The sequence below is a fragment of the Fukomys damarensis genome, unplaced genomic scaffold, assembly GCF_012274545.1.
Source record: "Fukomys damarensis isolate Sample0158 unplaced genomic scaffold, DMR_v1.0_HiC HiC_scaffold_16, whole genome shotgun sequence".
NCBI lineage: Eukaryota > Metazoa > Chordata > Mammalia > Rodentia > Bathyergidae > Fukomys > Fukomys damarensis.
In genome coordinates, this window is record NW_022900928.1 from 10691812 (window position 1) to 10706082 (window position 14271).

Sequence of the window (14271 nt, forward strand, 5' to 3'; positions counted from 1 at the left end):
CTCGGCGGGGCGGGGCCCCGACGCGTTTAAGGACCCTCCAACCTCTTCCCCGCCTGCTCTTCCAGGGGGCCGGGGGCCTCCCAGCAGCTTCCTTTCCAGTTTTCAAAGGTTGCACATTTCACTTAACTATTTGAAGTATTTATAGGCAAATGCGATGCTGGGGAAGCTTCCCCGCCCCCAGACAGCTCCTCCTAGCAACCTACCACAGACTCAGTACTTAGAGTGGCCAGCGAAGCCGGGAGAAGCTGCTTGACCCTGGCAGGCTCCGGGCAGATCTTTCAGCATTGTACTGCAGCTCCTCCCTGCCCAGGTCTCCAACGCACTGGCCCCACAGGTTCCTCGCCTCCTCTCAGTCGCTTGTTTGGCTCCTCACTGACTCAGAGTAAGGAGACTGGACGGGAGTAGAGAGGATCCAGGAGGCCAGAGCCCTCCCATAGAGATGCAGTGTGAGGAGCCTGCATCCTGTAGACCAGCGTGGGTTTGAACTGGCAGTTTTTTCGCCTTACACACGTTTTCCCATGTAATGAGGTACAGGTTTGACTGCATGACGGAATGCGCTATTGACCGGACCGAGATAGTGCGTGACAGTTGGTAGCACCAGTACCTGGCAGTGTGGAGGGGACGGATAAACATTGTGTCCCTAGTAGTACTGTGGCTATTCTCCCTGCCTGTCATCTCCATATGAGTCTTTGTCTCTCATCTCCCTTGCTGTTGTACAGGTTGCCACTTTCTGCCCACGCAGTAGCCCAGTCTAGAAGGCTGATGGCTCTGATTTAGAATAATACACATGCTTTGAGCTGAATGTTGGTTCCTCCTTGGATTCCTATGTTCAAACCCTAACCCTCCATGTGATGGTATTACGAGGTCATCAGTTCATGACTATGGGACTCTTGTGTTGGGGTTAATGTCCACATTAGGAAAGACAAGATAGAGGGTGGACATGATGTTGGTTTGCCTGTGAGGGTACAGCCAGAGCCGCGTTTGTGAACTAGGAAACCCTCCCCAAGAACCTATGTTGCAGCTTGATGTCAGACTGCCAGCTTCCCGTCCTGAGAGAGATGGATGTTGTTGAAGCCATCTGGGCTATGGCGTTTTAGATCTGGCAGTTTAAACTGACCAAGTTTAAACCAGGCCAAAGGAAACCTCAAGTTTTAAATGATCTCTGCAATATTAAGAAATAGGGACCTTCTTACTATAGCCTGTTCCCCTCCCACCACATTGTTCACCTGTTCTATATTGCACGATCTTTCTACTCTAGCCAGGCTGGAACACAGCCCACTGAAGTTCGCTGACTCTCTGAAATTAAGTCACGTGCTCAGTGACATTTCCTTAACACTCTGCCCTTTGACATCTGATACCACTGCCTATGCTATTGTCTTGCCTAGTTTAGCTTGTTATTTATTGCTCCATGCTTTTATTCTTTTCTAAGGGGCTAAACCCCTTGAAGTTAGGAACCGTGTTTTAACTTTCACAAGATCCAGTGTCAAACATAATGCTGCGGACTGAACAGCTACTCAAATTGTTACTGAATGAACGAGCAAATGTTAGCAACAATTCTCAAGGAGCAAGGGTTGCCTTTTAGACCTAGGAACACAAGGACATGACAAATGTTTTGCCATAATAAACCTTGAATTGTGATTCCGACAGATACTCTAGAATTGAGGTGCTCACAGATATATCAAGGGTTGTAAAAGAAACCGTGGCCTCCAACTTCTAAAAGATAACAGAGATTTTCCAAAGTACCCTCATGGCTTGGATGCAGTGGTTCTCAAACTGTGGTCCCAGGAGCAACAATAGCAACATGACCTGGAAATTTATTTGAGAAACACACTCCACCCCTATTGAATCAAAAGCTCCCAGGGTGGAGCCTAACAATCTATGTTTTAACAGCTGTTTAACTCAGTTTTTTTTTGGGGGGGTGGAGGTACTAGGGATTTATACCAGGGCCTCACAAGCTAAACAAACCCTGCACCAGGGAACAACATTCCCAGCCTTTACTTCAGTGATTTTGATGCATACTAAAGGTTGAGAACACCTGCCCTAATGAATGTATCAGCCGTTCTGTTCACTTTCAGGGCTTCTGAAGACTTAATATGCATAAGGCTTACCAAGGATCTTGCTAAAACAGGTTCAGACTCTGTTTCTCTAGCACAGGACAATGAGTCTGTTTTCCAAATGAGTTCCTGGTGATGCCCAGTCCGGCGGTCTACAGACCACACTGTGAGGAGTTAAACCACAGGCAGTCAAGTGACTTTTGGTCGCTCTGTTCTGTATCTTTCTGGTTGGGAACAAACTGATAAATTGATGGCGTCTACCTTGGGTACAGTAATGGAGCTAGTGACATACATATTATGTGTCTGCCGCTTTTCAAAATTTCCCAGTTAAATGAGAATTGCCACCAAGGTCACTTTTTGAATTATTAGACCTACAGGTATGTACAAATGTGAAAAACAGTGCATTCTTTTCTTTGCATTAAAAGTACTTCTTTCTAACTTTCTAGGATTTAGTACACGTGTGAACATTCAACTTAACCCTGTGATTCATTCAACTCAAGTCTGATAGTTCACCGTCTTTCCCGATTGAAGACGTCTTCTATTTGGTTTCCAAATTTCTTCTCTGCCTCTTCATCCCTGTTAAGCATTTTATGTACTTGTTCCTGGAACAATTTTCATTTCCCTTTTATCTCTCCTATAAAATTTCATTTTTCTTATTTAAAACAAAATCATGCATCATCCAAGCCTGACAAGTGAAAATAACAAATGTGACACAGATGAGATCATTACAAAATTTCTTCCTAAGTACAGGCGTCTCATATTATAAATATGCCCTATAAAATGTACCCCTTCCACAGTATACTCTGTTAACATGAAAGTGCTCCTCTTAAATGAGTATGTTTGGCAAGCTTTGGAAGCTAAGGAAGTCACTGGTTCAGAGAACAGCAAGCTGCTATGCGATTCAGGTTTTTAAAAGTCCTTGTTCATATTTTTAATTATATGCACTATGGGCAAAGATGCAAAGTTGAAATAGCCCACAGTTTAAAACTCAATTTTGACAACCCTTGGGTCTTTCTCTTTTGGCTCCAAACTTTCAAAATCATCCAAATGTCAGTATGCGGGCCAGAGTTCTCAGAACCACTGAGTGATTGATCCTAAGCGTTCCGACAGCTCCCTGGTTGTAAGAGCCAGCCTCAGATCTGGAAGCACCAGCCGCAGTCCTCTCCGATCTTCCACTCCAGACACCAGTGATTAGCTGTGTGTGAACGGGTCTGTGGGGCCGGCCTACAAGCAATCAGCCCCATCAACCCACCCTTCATCTGAGTTAAAGACTCCATCTGCCTGACCTCCCAAGCAGACAGTCCTGTGAAGAGCCAGAACGCGGAAACCCAGGCTGTCAACAAAAAATGCAGGGATCTGGGGAAAAAGCCAACAGCCTCTTGGAGCCCTTCGATCATAAATGATGAGGGGGAAATGTTGTAAGTCTCCGGAATGATAGGAAAAGTGACGAAGGGTCCCCCACTTGGAGACGGGGGCGGGTATGTGTGAATGTGTGCATGTTCACAGGCACCTGAGGCAACAGCCCCAACTATCAAACCTACACAGAGCAAAGCCCTTGGTTATCCCGTGACCCAATCATTAGTTCAGTGATTACATTGCTGAGCACCTTCTATGTTCCAGGCTGAAAGTGTTTGCCAGGAAGCAGGGAAATTCTGTTCTCAGAGTTGGAAGGGCCATGGAGCGGCTGTTTGTAGGCCGGCAGATTGCCCTTCCTCACCACTGAAAACCTGAGGCCATGCAAAGTATATTATGATAAACGAGACGCAGATGGAGGTCAGCGATTCATGGGGTTATCGGCTCTGATGACTAACTTTCTGACTTACCAAAACACGGAAGACTAATGACGAGAAATCTCCTTTTATTTCCACTGTGGTGAGGAAACCCTAAGAGATAGAGGTTCACCATGCTGCCTCTAGGAGTCTAGGAAGCAGTGTTTTGTTTACATCTTGCCTCATTCCACAAAGGACTTGAGGGAAGTTTCTCTCCAATGAAGCAGTGGCTAAATATGAGTAAGAATCAATGTAATCGTGGAAAACATTCTTCTTTTCAAGCTTGGACTCTGTCTACTTTTGCCTCCTGTAGGCGAGAAAAGCTGTGTAAATAAACCACATCAGTGGGAATATAAACCACAGATCACTTTTTTCCTCTTTCAGGCCCTAGAGAGTGGGCACCTCTAGGTTTTCATATTTGGCAAAGCCTGGGCCACTCCAAAGAAACCCACTGAGTGAGTACACAGTCTTGGGAACACTTTAAAGAGCATCTGGCTATCTGAAGTCCAGTTTGGAGTTCAGGGGAAAGAGTGATTTTTCTCAGTCCTAAGTGAGAAAAATCCCATTTTTGGAGTGACGTTTAGTGTTTCCCCTCCTTCCTCCCACCATGCACCAGAAGAGGCCCTACAACATGTGCAGAGACTCCCGAGGAGGCCAGAAGCAGCAGAGAGACAGCAGCCAAAGAAAACCCTTTTCTTTTCCCTAAAACAGCAATAACGCTTGCGGCACTACCATGAACTTCGACTAGATTTTTCTTTTGGTCTGGGAGAATTATGAAAGAAAGAAAAAAAAAAGGAGCTGAGTTTAGAATCCGGGTTTGTTTTGAGCAGAAGGAAAAGAGCAGGGAAAGAGACTGGCATGAGTGGGATCTGAAGTTTAATGGGAACAGAAATTTCAGAGGCAAGGATGATCTTGGGAAGGAAAACAGTGCCTTCTATCCACCGTTCCTGTCCCCCTACTCTGTGAGTTGCAGAATCCTAGAATCAAATTTCATGTTTCATGTGGGGCAAGATTATCAAGCAAATCTGAATGTCTTCTGACAAGGTGTTGGGGTCAGGGAAAATGTAAATAAAAGATGAGTATCAATTGTACATGTGGGCAAAGAAGTAAAATATAAGAAGAGGAAGAGAAAAGCATCCGGGTTTTCCAGTCCCTGTGGCTGGCTAAGGCTGAGGCAGCACCGTTCTGGAGAGTGCACCATCTAGGAATCTGCCTAAATGGGGAAGTGAAAGAGAGGGAGCTGAATGTGTCTGGCCTGTGGGCTGCATTCTACCTGCATGATTTTTTGTTTCCTTGTTATTTTTAATTTACAGTTTCATGATAGCACCTGGTGGAGAATGCTTTTATAATAAACCAGGAAATCTCTAGCTACTTCCATTCCAAACTGATCTTTTAACAAATTATTTCTCTTGCATTATGCATTCTTCCCAAAGCTTACAGCAGAAAACCAGAGTTGACTCAATAATAATGACAATGGTGATAAGAATTAATTTAGGGAGCCACTAAGGTCAGCATGGTGCATGCTTTTTCCCTAATTCTTACAAGGGTGCTCTAAGGTGGATGGTTACCGTCATTTTCTCTGGACAGAAGAGAGAGCTGAGTCAAGCCTCAGTGATGTTCAGTATCTCACCCAAGATCCAGCAGCTGAGTAAGTGGAAAAGCAGGACTCAGATGCCCCTGCTTGAGGCCAGCGCTTGGAGGAAGCCCATGATAATGAGGACAGAAGCAGTGACACTGCAACTCTCTACCCACGGCACTTCTATAAGGCAGCCCAGTCACTCCTTTTCACAGACGAAAACCACTGGGGCTGGGGGTAAGGTTGATAAGCCCCAGGTTGTGAATGGCAGCCCAACAAGGCAAGGAATAACAACCAGTCTTGGGGGCCCCCTTGCAGGATGCTCAGACTTGGAGACAGAGCTGTGTTCTTGGAGGTGAAGGTGGCTTGAACCCATAGTTGTTATAAGAATTACCAAGTCACTCGTTGTAGGAACAGATCCCTAGGCCTCAGCCACGCAGACCGAGGACTAGTCATCTGAGTCTGCACTTTAAACAAGCTCTCAGGGGCCTTGGAATCAGCTGGTCCTCTGCAGCCTTGGCTGTGCTTTAGGGTCCCCCAGGGGGATAAAAAGCCAAGGCTGCCCAGGTCCCACCCTGGACCACTGACGCAGACTCTCTGGGGTGGGCCTTGCCAGAGTTGGGGGCAGGCAAACCGGAAAGTGATGCTTTAAGAAATGCGGGAAAGGCTTTGTTTTCATATCAACTTTACAGTGTGGGCTTAGTGAAGATACAATTTGGATAATTTTAATCAGCATTGACAGCCAATCTAGAAAACCCCAGGCCTTCTATTGCTTTCTGAACAAGGTTCTCCTCTTGAGAGCAACAGTCAGCTGTGCAGCTCCTTCCATAGCTCAGCTGCCCAGATGCTGAGTGGCACCAAGCGGCCTGACAGTGCTGGGTACTGGGTCAGTGCTGGGTGCCAGGCCTCCAGACTCCAAGCGATGATGCTTCCCAGGGCCACAGCATGCATTTCCTCTTTTGGTTACTGCTGTCGTCCTGGAAGGCTTCATGCCTACCCTCTGGCTGTGCCCCAGACGCAGAGCCTGGGGAGCGTCCACTGCAGAGTTTCCTGGCCAATGCCTGACCTGGGAGGAGCGGAGCCGGTGCACAGGATGCTGGGAGGAGACAGGTGGGCGGAGTTAACTCCTGCAGGTCTGTGCTCATAGAAGGCCCCCCGGTACCAAGGGTCTCCGCAGGATAACCACGAGACTGAGAGCCTCCATACTCATCCCTGATCCCCCAGCTTTATTTAGAATCTTGGAGTATTTCTCTCTCTCTCTCTCTCTCTCTCTCTCTCTCTCTCTCTCTCTCTCTCCTCTCTCTCTCTCTCTCTCCATATTTATGAATAATATATATTTTAATAGTGTAAAATATTGAAATTAGTGTCATAAAATATCTAGGTATGTTTACGTGTGCAGGAACAAATATGTTTATAAAGAGAAGGAAACAAAGGCAGGAATTACATCAAATTGTTAACAGTAGTAATTTCTGAAGGTAAGTTAAGGGGCTGTATTTCTTCCTTTCTCCCTTTCTCTTCCTTCCTTCCTTCCTCTCTCTCTCTCTCTCTCTCTCTCCTCTCTCTCTCTCTTTCTCCATATTTATGAATAATATATATTTTAATAGTGTAAAATATTGAAATTAGTGTCATAAAATATCTAGGTATGTTTACGTGTGCAGGAACAAATATGTTTATAAAGAGAAGGAAACAAAGGCAGGAATTACATCAAATTGTTAACAGTAGTAATTTCTGAAGGTAAGTTAAGGGGCTGTATTTCTTCCTTTCTCCCTTTCTCTTCCTTCCTTCCTTCCTCTCTCTCTCTCTCTCTCTCTCTCTCTCTCTCTCTCCCTTCCCCCCTCTCTCTCTCTCTCTCTCTCTCTCTCTCTCTCTCTTTCATTGCTGTTCTTTCAGAGAGAGCATCCCACTATGTTTCCCTGGATACTCTCAAATTCGTGGGCTCAAGTGATCCTGCTGCCTCCACTTCTGTAGTAGCTGGGATTACAGCCGTGTGCCACCATATCCAGCTACCATTTTTTACTGCATATAATTATAGGTGAGCTTTATTTATTTATGTATTGATTTGTTGTGTTGGCGCCTGAATCCAGGGCCTTTACTCTCTAGACACTCGGTCACTAAGCCTCATCCCAGCCCTAAATCATTCCTCTAAAGGGTCAGAGTTGAGGGTGATTCAAACTTACTTTTCTCTGGGATTGTCTGTGTATTTTTTTAAAAAATAAATTCATCTGTTTTAACTTTTCATTTATTCAAAGAACTGCTATCGCATCCTGTTATGAAGCAAGCCCCGCGCAAAAGTTGGTAGCTTAGATCACCCCTGCCCTCTACCACTTTAAGCAGGAGAGATGAGCTCAAAGGAATGGAAACTTTGTTAACTGTCAAAGGTGGCAGTGCAGTTTTAGCTAAAGGGAGGCTGTGTGTGTATCAAAGTCACTGACAAGCAGGGTTCTTCCTAAGACAGCGAGAAACCCTTGTCCCAGGGATCCTGCCTATTTTCCCTTCCTTCTGGGAAGCAGCTCCTGACACAGTCATTCCCTGCACAAGTGCCAGTACCACCTTCCAGCAGATGGGCCTAGGAAATCCAATTTTTCTCATTGGTCTTCCAACCTGGCTCTCTCACCCGTGAAGTCAGCCTGCAGACAACCTTCTTTCTGCAGACAGAGATGGATGGCAAGGAGAGTAACCCCGGGATGCCTGAAGTGAACCCCACAGGGCAGTGCAAAGTGGAATTCTGGTTAACCCTACCCCTTGGCTGATCTCCAGCTGGCCTAAAACTGTCAAGAAAGCAGAGCCATCACGAGAATGTTGTGCACCCTGAGACAGTATGAAGCTATGTGAAGATTTGAGATCATAAACAGCTTCCTTGATTTCCACTTCCTTTCTAAATCCAAGTCAAATAAAATCTCAGAACTTGACGGGTGGAAAAGAACAAAATATACAGTGATGATCTTTTACATTTTGGCTTAGAAGCAGACTGTTTTACAAACTGTGGGGCGAGACACTATTACATTGTTTTGCAAAAAATTTCTTGAAGCTCCCCATTGCATGAGAATTTTAGACATTCACAGATAAAGTTATTAGAATTTTCTCCCCAAGGCAGTCTGGAAGGGGCTCAGATATGAACTCAACAAAGTTAAGTTTCCTATGGCTGGGCAAGCATCAGCATCCTGGCTTCCACAAAGACGCTCTTTCCCCATCTGGGAGGGCAAATGGACTCCCATTCAGAATCTCTTGCCTGCTGGGATTTTACCCTTCCCAACAGGGAACCAAGAAGGGTGGGGCTTGGGAATGCAGATCCAATTTTCAAAGGCAGTTAGTTGGTCAGGAAGGCTGACTTCCGGATGAGCCCCTAGCATGACCACTTTAGCTCTTTCCTTGCCTTTGATCCTTTATACTTGACTTTCAGTCCTGTCTGGGTCTCCCCAATCCCATTTAATTCTCTGCTCCCTCCGGGTGGAACTCTGGCAGAGCCCCCTTTTCACGGCTCTTTGCTTCCAGATTCTTTCTGAATGGAGCGACACTGAGGCTGGAGCCAGGCTGGCCTGGGTGTGAATCCCGACCTCACCTCTTATTGACTGAGCAAGGATCACTTCACTTCTGTGATTCTTAGTGTCTCCATCAGGGAAATGGGAACACTGCTTACTATTTCACAGCGTTACTGTGAACCTTTGAGATACCGGAGGCAGAAGGCCAATGTGAGGCTGGAGCCTTGCAGGACCTATACATCCATTCCCTCATCCATTCATTGATTCAAATGATATTTTAGTGTTAGCAAGTGCCAGGCAACATGCTAATCTCTGGCAGTGTGGTGTTAGGGAGAATCAAAGTTCTTTTCTGTGGAGCAGATGATCAGGGAAACAGGCAGTAATTATGTGAGCACCCAGAGGAGGATAATAACTACGTGAGACCAATGCAACATTAGCAGATGAAGAACCTACAGCCATTTAGGCAGGAGAGGCGGCAGAAGCTTCTCTGGAAAAGTGATATTTGGGTAAGATCTGAAAGGCAAAGAGAGGGACCGGGCAGAAACAAGGCTTTGGTTCTTGCCTGCTAGTGAATGCACTTGGGATGGAGGCCTGGGCAGCAAGAAGCAGAGAACTGGACCCCCAGCCCCACGCTTCTCCCTCTGCCCTGAAGGTAGAAGACGATGTTGGGGCCACAGTTGCGCACCTGGGAGCTGTTTAGTGCAGTGGAAAGGGCCCCGTAGGTGTGCATAGACATTTAATTACCTGTGTGAGCTTGGCCCAGCCAAATAAACACTCTCAGGTCCTCCCCTATGTCATTAATAGGACCCTCCCTTGGGATCCGGGGTGGGAAGACTATACACGAGAGTCAGGAAAGCAGGTCATCGTGGCTAAAAGGAGGAGGACTTTGGAGTTTTACCACATGAGTTTGTACGGGTTTGAGCTCTGCCATTTATTAGCAGTGTGACCTTGAACAAGTTACTTTACCTCTCCACGCTTCAGATTTCTCATCTGTCAAGTGAGGATTTGAACAGTACCTCCCTCATAGGGCTCCTGGAAAGATTAAATGAATGAATATATTTTGGCCCTAGATTGGTGACTGACACATTGTCACCACTACCATTATAACCATCACATTTCTTGGCACACATAAGTGTTCGAGCCCCAGTTCCTTTCCCATCTACTCCAGGGTTGCCACATGACTCAGGGTATGTCTGGGTGCTTGGAAATTCCCCTTGCTAAGACACTGGGTGTGAAGGCCAAGGACTGGAGGCTGTAAGTTCAGTGGGGCTCCCTCCCTTTCTGAAAGGGGCTCACTGGCACATCCTGCATCCTGGGGGAGCAATCTGCATCCCTAGACCTGGGGCATCCAGGCAGGGCAAGATGACGGGAACCTCTCTGTACATACTTTCCTTGCAGTTCCTTGGGCCAGGAGAGGCACTGAAGAGGCTCAGTCTCCCTAAGTGCAGCCCCAGGCAGTGTCTGCCCACTCCTCACCTGGCCTCTTGCCTGACTTGGTTCGCTAGGTGGAGCGTGGTGAAGCTATGAGCTGTGCATTTCTCCAATACATCCTTTCAAGGTGTGGGGCATCAAATGCTAGTGCTCCCCTCCAAGGCTGCTGTTATCCAATATCCCCAAGATGCACAAGGCCATCATCTAAAGGAGATGCTTCTTCCTGGGAAATAGGCTCTGCTTTCAGGGACTGCCTCTTCATGCTTATGTCTTTCTAATTCTTTTAACTCCATAACTAACTCAACACACTAAGGCCAGCCTAGGTGCCAGGGTAACTCAGGCAAAGAAAGCCAGTGAGAGCGGTGGCAGGGTTTTGGGACAGGACCAAGGTAGTTATGTGCCAAGGACTTCATATCTTATTTAATTTCTTAAAACAAAGTTCAGAAGTAAGATTTCATTTTGCTTTACAGATTAAGAAATGGAGGCACCAATAGCTAAGTACGTCATACGCCAAAGTCACACAGCCAGAAAGCAGAACTGGGATTCAAATCCTCATTTTCCTGGTTCCAGTTTCCATGCCTTTTCCACAGCATGCCATTTGATATCAGCAAACTGGCCCAGACTCCCAGATGGAGTTCTTGTTTGCCAAAGGACGGGAGAATCATTGTTCCTCAGGGAGAGTGTCATAGATTTGCTGTGAGCCACTGGACAGCTGGTGGTGGAAAGAACGTTCCAGAAGACCCAGGAAGGGAGAGGGTGCATCTGTCCTCCTCATCGAGCAGGTAGCTAAAGCATGTCTGCTGGAGTGCAGGTACAGAAGGAGATTCTTCCCTGTGCCGTCTCCCTCCCTCCTCTTCTTCCCCTCCACATAATCACACAGTGCGCAGGCAGCTTGCTTGCATCTGGCACAGAGGAATGCCAACCGGGGTGTTGGAATCCATGGAGAGTCATGCTCTGGCACCTGTGGGGCACTTTTCAGCACTCTAGAATGACAGCTTTTTCATCCATACAACCCTGCCATCCCAGAGGGAGCAACCAGGGCAAAGGCTGTGAGTGGCTAGGCCACGCTGGAGTCGAACTTCTCACCCCTGTGTGGAGATGGAGCCACGAGGCCTCACACAGGAAGCATCTCCTGCTTCTGGCTCCTGCGCTTCAATTCCAGGATAGCTTGGGAAAGCCACAGACCCCTCCAGAGCTCAGTTTTCTCATCTGCAAAATAGGGGTGTTGTTCAACGGATCTCAACCTGGGCTCTCTGGGCCAGTGGGGACTCTAGGATCTCATAATGGTTTAAATTAACCAGGCATAATGCCAGCTGCCACTTACTGAAGGCCTCAGGCACAGTTGGCAAGAGCCTTGTGAAGAGTGTCCCCACTTCTTAGAACAAATGTGCTCTCCTCTTTATAGATGGGAAGGCTGAGCTTCATGGAGGTCAAGGGCCTCGCTCCCAGTCACATAGGAGGTGGTAAGGCTAGGACTGGAACCCAGCTCAAGCGGATAATGCCTCACCCCAGTGCTTCGGGGGAGCTGGCCTCCCCCTGGACCACATGATTAGCCTGAACACGATTGCCATGCCTTCCGTGGCCACCCGTGGGGCCTGGTCCTGGGCTCTGTGATGATGGAGGGATCTGCAGCTTGGTCAATGGGTCAGGTACAGGGGGATGAGCTGCAGAATGGCTGCTCTGGGGCTGAACCCAGAAATGCCTTTAACATGCAGAGCAAGAGTGCAGCAGGAAGAGGGCAGGGCCCTCATACTCCTCCCTCTGGGCACAGAGCTGCTATCAGAAGCCATTGCCATCACTGGGCGTGTGCACCTCCAGCGCTCCCATCCAGACTCTGACCCACTTTTTCTAGAAGTGCATCCTCCTAAGAATGCTCTCACTCTGCTGTCACAGGTGAGAGCCACTTGGATCACCTGCAGAAAACCCAGTCCTCCAGGCTGTGTCCCCCAGGCCCTCCTGCCCTGCCCTGGATGCCTCTCAGCTTCCTCTCCCTATTCCTATTCTTTCTTTCCCGTTCTGCTCCAGGCACCCTCTCTCAGCCCTCCTCGCATGCAGACAGAGGCAGGACACATCGGAAGTCAGCACAGCACGTCACAAGGCAGAATTCCTGAGGTCCTGTTCTGCTTTGGCAATGCTGTGTAACCTTGGGTGAGTGACCCAACCAGCTGGTGCCTCAGTTTCCTCATCTTTGAGATGGCTACAACAGCGGTAACTATATTATAGCATTATATTGAGGATTAAAGAAGAAACTAATATGTTAAATCACTTTTATTTTCAGTAGTGGGTACAGAACCCTAGGCCTTCACATTGAGCTACATTCCCAGCCCCTTTATAAATTTTTTTTTATAAATGTTTTATTTTGAGACAGGTTCTTGCGAAGTCACTGAATTGCCCAGGTTGGGCTTGAACCTGTAATCCTCCTGCCTTGGCCTCCCAGAATGCTAGGACTACAGATGTACATCACCACATCAGGCTTCAAAGTACTTCCATAGACACTCACTAGGTGATTCTACTGTGCAGCCGGGTGAGTGAAGAACCACTGAGTCAAACCGTAATCCCTGAGAGGATAGCAAAGCCGTCTTACTGTGTTTCAAGTCCTTGGTGCTTAGGTAGCAGGCATAATGCCTGGCACCAATGCCTGGCACCAAATAGAACTTGAATGGGTGATTCTGATTATTTGGAAGACTAAAGTACAAACACTTGGTTCTCCAAAGCCATCTATCCAGCCACTACCAAGAGCTGATTTCCACCTGAGCCCAGCAAACCACAGCCAGGTCATTAGGGGGCTCTGCTGGCTGAGCTGTTGGGCTGAGCTGGCCCTATCAACTCAAGATTTAAAACTGACTTCCAGACAAATAGGAAACGACCGCCTGAATGAGACTCATGCAGCACTCAAGATGGGGGCATCTGACAAGAGATGGATTCTTTGGTAAGCTGGTGTTTGGTGTTTTCTCTGGGTTTCTGGGGCATTGGGCCAGGCTTTCAGCTAAGTTTCAGACCCCACATCAGGTTCAAACTTGAAATGGACAAACACACTTCCTGCATCCTCTCACCTGGCTCCAGATGGAAGTACTGCCTAGTGTTCGGACCAGCTGTACTGCTGGGACGGAAATTATTCTTAGCACAGTGGCGTGGGTGGTAAGCCTGTTTTTTTTTTTTTTTCTTTCTTCTTCTGTGATTGATGTTCAATTCATCTGCCAAAAACTAGGACAGCAGTTCTATGTATGGGGGAAAAGGTTGGCAGGGGCATTGCCCGGCACCCCAGTGTCATGCAGCACCTCGCCTTCTCTCCTCTGATATGCTGTCCTAGGGGCCCCTCCTACAGAGCTATCGGCATATGGAGTACAATGCAATTCAATGAAGAGGGCCAGGGACCTGGTTTTGAAAAAGTCAAAACCAATGGAAGAAACAAAAATGAAGCATCCGATGTCCCGATAGAACTCAAATGGTAACCCAGAACAGAGACAACTCTTCAAAACACTTGGCAATAAAAGGTACATTTCTTCAGCTTATGCCTTGCACCCAACCGAGACCAGGGCAGCTAGAAATTATTAAGATGCAAATAGCGGCCTGAAGTTAGGACAAGTAATACTACAGGAAGCAATGCCAGGAAAGTCCATATCTAGAGAGAAGGCTGGCAGCAAACATTTCTCCAGTGTTTACTCTGTGCTAGGTGCCTTAGCTCACTTAGTCCTTGCAGGTGAGAGGACTGTCACACCCTGTAAGCAAGTGTTTGGGTGTCTATACAAAGGCACAAAGAAGTTAAGCCATTGTTTCCATTAGTAAGTGGCAGAATGGGGCTGTGATCTCCTACTGCAGCATCCAGGGTGACTGGTTCACATCCTGGGCCCAAGAGCTCTGACCTAGCTCTCAGTGGATACCAGCTTGGTTTGCAAAATAAGGGCATAGAATTGGCTGCATCTGTTTGGGGGAGTGAGTGAAAATGCAGGGGTGGTAGATGA

At 47.3% G+C, this 14271-nt stretch overlaps 1 long non-coding RNA gene across 1 annotated transcript; it reads left to right on the forward strand.

Moving 5' to 3' along the window:
• Nucleotides 1-12743: 12743 nt before the first annotated feature.
• LOC117286306 lies at nt 12744-13778 on the forward strand. The gene is made up of 3 exons (XR_004517409.1): nt 12744-12833; nt 13161-13238; nt 13620-13778. It is a non-coding gene; the product is annotated as an uncharacterized LOC117286306 (long non-coding RNA).
• The last annotated feature ends 493 nt before the right edge of the window (nt 13779-14271 follow it).